This window comes from Otolemur garnettii, unplaced genomic scaffold (genome assembly GCF_000181295.1).
Source record: "Otolemur garnettii isolate 467f Iridium unplaced genomic scaffold, OtoGar3 scaffold00022, whole genome shotgun sequence".
Classification (NCBI taxonomy): Eukaryota; Metazoa; Chordata; class Mammalia; order Primates; family Galagidae; genus Otolemur; species Otolemur garnettii.
In genome coordinates this window covers 17,673,629-17,681,369 of record NW_003852417.1, presented here as the reverse complement: position 1 = coordinate 17,681,369, position 7,741 = coordinate 17,673,629, and positions in this window count along the sequence as shown.

The window sequence follows — 7,741 nt, the reverse complement described above, 5'->3', positions numbered from 1 at the left end:
CAGTATATGGGGCTGGTGCCCTACCCACAGAGCCACAGGCACTGCCCAAGCAGTAGATCTTAGTCTTTATTTAAACAATGCTTCTCGAGGATTCCTGTTAAAATGCAGATTCCCAGTGCCCATTACATAGGGGTGAGTCTGGTGAGGGGCCCAATTTCAGGGGTGCCACCTCAGCAAGTGGGGGGCAACTCCATCCCACAGCAAATAGCAGCACAGTGACCGAGGTCAGAGGAAAGGGAGGCAGAGTGGAAGGGTATTGCGCTTTTAGTTCAAGCTCTGTCCCTTACCATCTGGGCGAACTCAGGCAAGTCACTCAACCCCCCACCTCCCCCCAGAGTCCTGGCCCTCATCTGTGAGTCAAGGATAGTGATTCCTGCCTTTTACCATGCCTGGCATTTGGCAAGTGCTCAACACAGGTACTTCCCTACATCAGATCATCTTAATTTGGACACACTGGCCTCTGGGGGAACAGAACTGAGTATCCTTATGCAGCAAAAACAGAATGGGGTGAGCTAGGCCTTTGCCCCTTATAACAATCCCCTACAAAGGACCCCCTTGGCCAACCTGTACAGGGCCGTCCCTGAGTCTTTTGGCCTGAGTTGGTCTCCTTACTTGTCTTGTGTGACTTTAGAGGCATTGCTTCAGCTTTCTGCATCGCATCTCCTCACTGGCAAATAGAGGGGTAGGGCAAGAGATGGCCTTGGGCCTTTCAGTTACGGCAGACCCACAGAGGATGGGGGACTTGGTCCTGCTGCAGCCCTCTGTAATGCCCTTTTTGAGGCTGGCTAGGAAGCCGAAACTCTCTCTTCCCAAACATTTTAGCTGGGGGACTTAGATAAGCCCACTGGCCTATCTGAAGTGTGGAGCCCTCATTTGTACAGTGCCCTGCCTGTTATCCAGGCTCATGGGGTAGATGAAGGGGCCAACTTTAAGTGCTGTGCTGGGCTTGTGGATTCTGGGGTGCATCTTAGGAGCCCAGAGCAGGAGGGAGCAGGAGGGGAGCTGGCCATTGTTCATTTTGGATGCTTGAATTGGGAACAGCCTGACAATAGCCTGACCCAGGCAGGAATCTGTCCCCAATATTCTGGGGCCTTTCACATACCCACCACTCCCCCAGTCAAGGGCTGACCCCAAGGGATGTGGTATCATGGGGGAGGGATGAGACTCCTTAGCTGTTGGGAGGTGTAGGAACCAAGTGGACTGGGAGTGCCTGCAGGTCTTTGCTCCTCCTCCCTCCCCTGGAGGCAGGGGTGGCTGCCAGGATATCCTGGCCTGCAGGCTGCTGTGCAGGTGTCAGGCCAGAAGGGCCAGGAGATTCCCAGACAGGGTTTTGACAATCTTTTCCCTTCTTGACTGTGCCCCAGGCTCTCTTTGGCCTCTCTGCCCACAGGGGAGTAGCTGGTTTTCAGTCCTGGAAGCAGCAGCTGGCCCACTCAGGCCTCCCAGTCTGTTTATGTGCTCTCCTGCCACTCCCCTACTGGCTGGTGTGGAGATGGTGCCTCTTACAGAGAGCAGGTGCTGGGCCTAGGGACAGCCATCAAGAGTGAGTGATAACCAGGTGAATCTTCCGGAAACTAAATTACATGCATTTTTTTTCTTTTTTCTTTTTTTGAGACAGAGCTTCAAGCTGTCGCCCTAGGTAGGGTGCTGTGGCCTCACAGCTCACAGCAACCTCCAACTCCTGGGCTCAAGCAAGTCTTCTGCCTCCACCTCCCAAGTAGCTGGGACCACAAATAACCGCCACAACGCCTGGTTATTTTTTTTTTTGGTTGCAGCCATCATTGTTGTTTGGTGGGCCTTGGGCTGGATTCAAACCCGCCACCTTAGGTGTATGTGGTTGGCACCTTAGCCACTTGAGCCGCAGGCGCCAAGCCTACGTTTTTTTTTTCTATGCTCTGAAACTTTCCCTGGCTCCCTGTAGCATGTGGGACAACATTGCTAAACATCCTTCCTGGTGGATGCCTCCAAGGCCTCTCCCATTCTTTCCTTCCTTCCTCCCTCTCTCCTACACTTTCATAATCATCTTTTGATCCCTGTGAGGTGTAGGTAGAGTGTGAGTTTCCAGAAATAAAAAGGTCTGGCAATGAAGTTCAAAAACCACTGTGTGCTTACGTTGGCAGCACTGTGCAAACAACTCAGTAAGGTTTCATAACCTTGGTTTATCAGTGTCTTACAGCTGTGTTCATGTTGACGTGTGGCAGTGTCTTGCTGAGTGGCATTTACTGTTGCTTTTGTGTGCCATCATGAGAATGTTGGAGCTTAAATTAGAGCAATGAATAAACATTAAATTTCATGTTTATTTTATTTTATTTTTGAGACAGAGCCTCAAGCTATCACCCTGGGTAGAGTGCCATGGCATTACAGCTCACAGCAACCTCCAACTCCTGGGCTCAGGTGATTCTCCTGCCTCTGCCTCCCGAGTAGCTGGGACTACAGGCACCCACCACAGTGCCCGGCTATTTTTTGGTTGAAGCCATCATTGTTGTTTGGAGGTCTGGGCTGGATTTGAACTCACCAGTTCAGGTGTATATGGCTGACACCTTCGTCACTTGAGCCACAGGCTCCGAGCCTAAATCTCTTGTTAAACTTGGCAAGAGAGGAAGTGGAATCAGGGACATGTTAGCCCAAGTTTATGGAGACAATGCCATGAAGAAAATAGCAGTGTACAAATGGCTTAAAAGTTTTTCTGAGGGGAGGGAAAGAGTCACTGATGAAGAGAGGTTAGGGTGTCCAGTAACAAGCAGAACTAATGAAAATGTTGCAGAAATTCATCAAATTGTGCATCAAAATCGTCAGCTGACTGTGAGAAGCATAGCTGACCAAGTAAACATTGATAAAGAAACAGTTAGGAGGCTTGGCGCCTGTAGCTGAGGCAGCTAGGGCACCAGCCACATACACCACAGCTAGTGAGTTCGAATCCAGCCTGGGCCTGCCAAACAACAATGACAACTACAACTAAAAAAAAAAAAAATAGCTGGGTGTTGTGGTGGGCACCTGTAATCCCAGCTACTTGGGAGGCTGAGGCAAGAGAATCGTTTAAGCCCAAGAGTTTGAGGTTGCTGTGAGCTGTGAGGCCACAGCACTCTCCTGAGGATGACATAGTGAGACTCTGTCTCAGAAAAAAGAAAGAAAGAAAGAAAGAAAGAAAGAAAGAAACAGTTAGGAAAATCTTAATTAAAAATCTTGACATGAGAAAGGTGTGTGCAAAAATGGTCCCACAGGAGCTCACTGACAACAAAAGCAAAGGAGAGTCAAAGTTTGCCAAGACCTTTTAGAGAAGTAAGACTGTGTCTTGGGTCATGTTATCACTGGTGATGAAACATGGGTGTATCAAAAGAACCCTGAAACAAAGCTTCAAAGTATACAATGGAAGTCAGCCAATTCTCCACTGCCAAAAAAGTTCCGACAGTCCAAATGGAGTAAAAATGTTGTTGGCTTGGCGCCTGTAGCTCAAGTGACTAAGGTGCCAGCCACATACACCTGAGCTGGCAGGTTCAAATCCAGCCTGGGCCCACCAAACAACAATGACAGCTGCAACCAAAAAATAGCTGGGCATTGTGGCAGGCGCGTGTAGTCCCAGCTACTTGGGAGGCGGAAGCAGGAGAATTGCTTGAGCCCAGGAGTTGGAGGTTGCCGTGAGCTGTGATGCCACTTCACTATACCTGGGGTGATAGCTTGAAGCTCTGTCTCCAAAAAAAAAAAAAAAAATCATAAAGTTAATTAAAAAAAAATGATGTTGTGGGTGATGCCTGTGGCTCAAAAGGGTAGGGCGCTGGTGCCATATGCCAGAGGTGGCGGGTTCAAACCCAGCCCCAGCCAAATAAGTTCACTATTTGGAACTTATAGCCTGAAAAGGCTACATGAAAAAATTAGACAGGCTCGGTGCCTATAGCTCAACCGGCTAGGGCGCCAGCCACGTACACCTAAGGTGGCGGCTTCGAATCCCCAGCCCGGACTCGCCCAAACAACAATGATGGCTGCAACCAAAAAATAGCCAGGCGTTGTGGCGGGCACCTGTGGTCCCAGCTACTTGGGAGGCAGAGGCAGGAGACTCGCTTGAGCCCAGGAGTTGGAGGTTGCTGTGAGCTGTAATGCCACGGCACTCTACCCAGGGGGACAGCTCGAGGCTCTGTCTCAAAAAAAAAAAAAAAAGAAAAAATTAGACAAAAATGACCCGAACTTTTCCTCAACAACTCCTGGCTCTTGCATCATGACAATGCACCAGCTCACACAGCACGATCTGTGAGGGAGTTTTTAGCCAGTAAACAAATCACTGTATAGGATTTATAGGAACACCCTTCCTACTCACCTGATCTGGCCCCCAATTACTTTTCCCTTTACCTGAAAATAAAGGAAATATTTAAAGAAAAACATTTTGATGACATTCAGGACATCAAGAGTAATATGACAACAGCTCTGATGGCCATTCCAGAAAAAGAGTTCTGAAATTTCTTTGAAGGGCGGACTAGGTGCTGGTGTTGATGATAACTTTCCATGGGGAGTACTTCAAAAGTGATTGTAGTGACATTCGGCAATTAGGTGTGTAGCACTTTTTCTAGGATGAGTTTGTAAACTTAATTGCCAGACCTCATATGACCATGAAGGAGATGGGCACAGCCCCTACTGCTGGAGCTCTACTCCTTCTCCTTCCTAAGGAGACCTGGGCTCTTCACATTGTTCTAGATCCCCCTGGGAACATTCTTTGCTCAGTCTTTGCTCAGTTTCCCACCTCTGAAATGCTGCTCCAGTTGCTGGATTCCACTGTTCCTTCAGGGCTCAGTCAGAAAGCTCCCCAGCCTTGGAGTGCTCTCTGTTTTAGCCGGTCCTTGGCCACACCTTCACCCCGACTTTCATCTCTGCAGAGCTCCATCAACTGTGTGTGCTGGTGGCAGCAGCTGTACAACTTTGTCCTGGGGTACAGCCCTTAGCCTTGGAGTCACCTAGGAATGCAGCCCTGCCATGCTGGACTGAAGGGCTGTGGAGGTTATTTTGCATCCAGATTCCAGGTGCTTCGGCATAGTCTCACCTGAAGGGAGGCAGCCAGCCCACAAGGGAGATGCCAAGAGAACCTGGCACTGGGGTTTGCACCTGTCCTGCTGCTCAGTCCCACCTCATGCACTCAGGAGTGGAACCTGAATCCCAGGAGAAGGGGTATGGGGAAAATCCTGAACCATTTCCACTAGACCCGGCGCAAAATTTCAGAGCCTTAGATAGTATGTTGTGAAGTTGCAGAACAGCGTGTAGCACTAGGTGGGTGCATTGAGTAGCAGGGTGGCTCACCTGTCTGACTACTGTGGACAAGGAGGAGCCACCAGCTCCAGCCCAGGCAGCAGGTGCCTTGTCCCTGACCCCAGTGTGGGTGCCAGCCATGGCGCTGAAGAGGTAACTGGTGGCCACTCCACAGGGCAGTGCTTCTCAACATTTTTTACCTCACTGCACACTTGAATTTCTTAAATTATGTTCATCAAAAAAAGAGTAAAAAAAAAAAAAAGACTATACTTACTGGCTTTGAAAATAGTTTCTCTCGAAACTAATTTAATTAATGATCTTTAAAATTTTTTGCAGCACACCTAAGATCCTGTTACAGATCTTCCAGCGGTTGAAAATAGCTGCCATAGGGCCGGGTACCCATGAAACTGCCACCACCACCAAGAGAGTGAATGTGTCTGTCGCTCCATACCTTCTCTCGTTTCCCTTTTTAATCCCTTTCTCCTGTACGGCCCCTACCCAGGGCAGCCATTCAGCTGCTCTCTGTGTCTCCGGATTAGTTTCTATTTTCTGCAGCTTCACATGCTGTGCTGCAGACTGTGCTCTTTTTTGTGTGACTTGTTCTCTCAGGATGATGGTTTTCCAACTTGTCTGTGCTGTTGTGTGTGTATGAGTAACAGTTTCTCCCTTTGTATGGCTGAGTAGTATTCCTCGGCACACACGTCCTCAGTTCATCCATTTCCCCACTGATGGACATGTGGGTTGTTTCCTGTTTGGGCCTGTTACGGATGAAGCTCTGCAGGGCTGCAGATGTGCAAAACTGCTGAGCAGGAGTCTTGAGCCTCACTGGTCTCTTCTGAAAGAGAGAGGACTTGAGGTTCCTAAGGGTCCCCCACTTTCTCCATTATTGCTGTACCCTGTGTCCTACCCTAGCCGGCTGGGCTCATGTGATGGTGAGGGCCTTGGCAGAGGCTGGGCATGGCTGGGACCTGGGTACTCTGGGCACAGAGCTGTCCCAGGCTCTGTAGCTTGTCAGCTCTGGTGGGCTCAGGCTGCAGAGGCTGGAGTTAGAAAGGACCTGAAATATCTCCCGTGTGACCACCTGACTCAGTACCTGGGACCCCTGGAACACTTGCTGAGTGTGGGCACTCTGTGCCGAGGGCTCAGAGTGCCCACGGTTGGCAGCACCCAGCTGGGGGCTGGAGCAGGATGGGGTGGGCTGGTCTGCCCTCCCCCCTCTCCTCTCTCCCTCTGCCCCTGCTCTCCCACCCCACTGGCTCACTGGCTTCCTTTTCTGCCTCCCAGCAACTGCCTCCCAGTGCCCTACTTAGACCCCCCAGAGAGGGTCTGCCCATCTGTTCACCGTGATGGGGCTGGAGGGGGCAGGTGGCAGCGGATTCTTATTATGTCTGTAGTGCCAGATCTGGAAGATTAATCCCCAGTTGCTCGGGTCTCAGGAACACTAGAGTGGTTTCTCCACAGCCTGACGTCACCCCACCCACCTGCCTCTTTCTCAGAGGGTGTTCAGGAAGGGCTGGGCTCAGGCTTCCCTGCCTTCCAGGGCCACTGAAATAGTATCCACAGCCCCCAGTTGCCCTGGAGTGGGGGATGAGTGGGAAAGTAAGAAAACAATGTGGCACCAAGAGCTGACGGATGCAGAAGGTGCAGCTGCACAGCCGTGGGTTGGAAACCTGGTTCTGCCATTTACTGATTTGAACAAGTGAAGTGACATCCCCAAGCCCCATGTTCTTGCCCCTGAATGGAGATAATTGTGCCACTTCCACAGGATGGCAGGAGGATTCAGTCACACCTCCAGCCCAGCTCCTGGAACATGCTTCATCTTTGTTCCACACACCCCAGCACTAGCTGACCTAAAGGTTGCTTCCTGTGGCAGATCTCAACACTCAGAGGCTGTCCAGAGTGCTCTAGGGACAGACCTCCTGTCAAGGACAGACCAGTTGCTTGAGGAGGACCAAGTCTGAGCCAGGAAGGGGCTGAGAAGGGCTTTGCCCGCCTCTGGAGCCGGGATGGGGAGTGGGCTGGGCAGAGCTTAGTGAATGAAGAGGCCAGGGGGAGGGGTGAAGGCTGAGCTGGGCGAGGCAGCATCTGCCATCTAAGTTCACATCCCGCCTAGGTCGCTGACATCTAGGGAGTGGAGCTATGCCATTGTGACTGGAACCCAGCCATCTGCCAGCTTTGACTAAACAGACAATTTTAGAGCACAGATAAAAGGAAGTGGTGAGTAGCTGGAGCCAGCAACAGCTCACCAAGAGCATGCTGGAATGAATGTTGCCCTGAATTAAGCCTCCTCTATCTGGTCGTGCTTGCTTTGATATTTTCATCAAAGGCTTGAGTAGTGTTACAGAAGGCTGGATTACCAAATCAGTGGGTGTTGTGGGGCTGGGAGAGAGCAGGAATAGATTTAAGGCAGAAGCGGGTATCAACACCTGGAGCATCATCAAAAGCTTGGAACCAGGGCGGCACCTGTCGCTCAAGGAGTAGGGCACTGGCCCCATATACCCGGGGTGGTGGG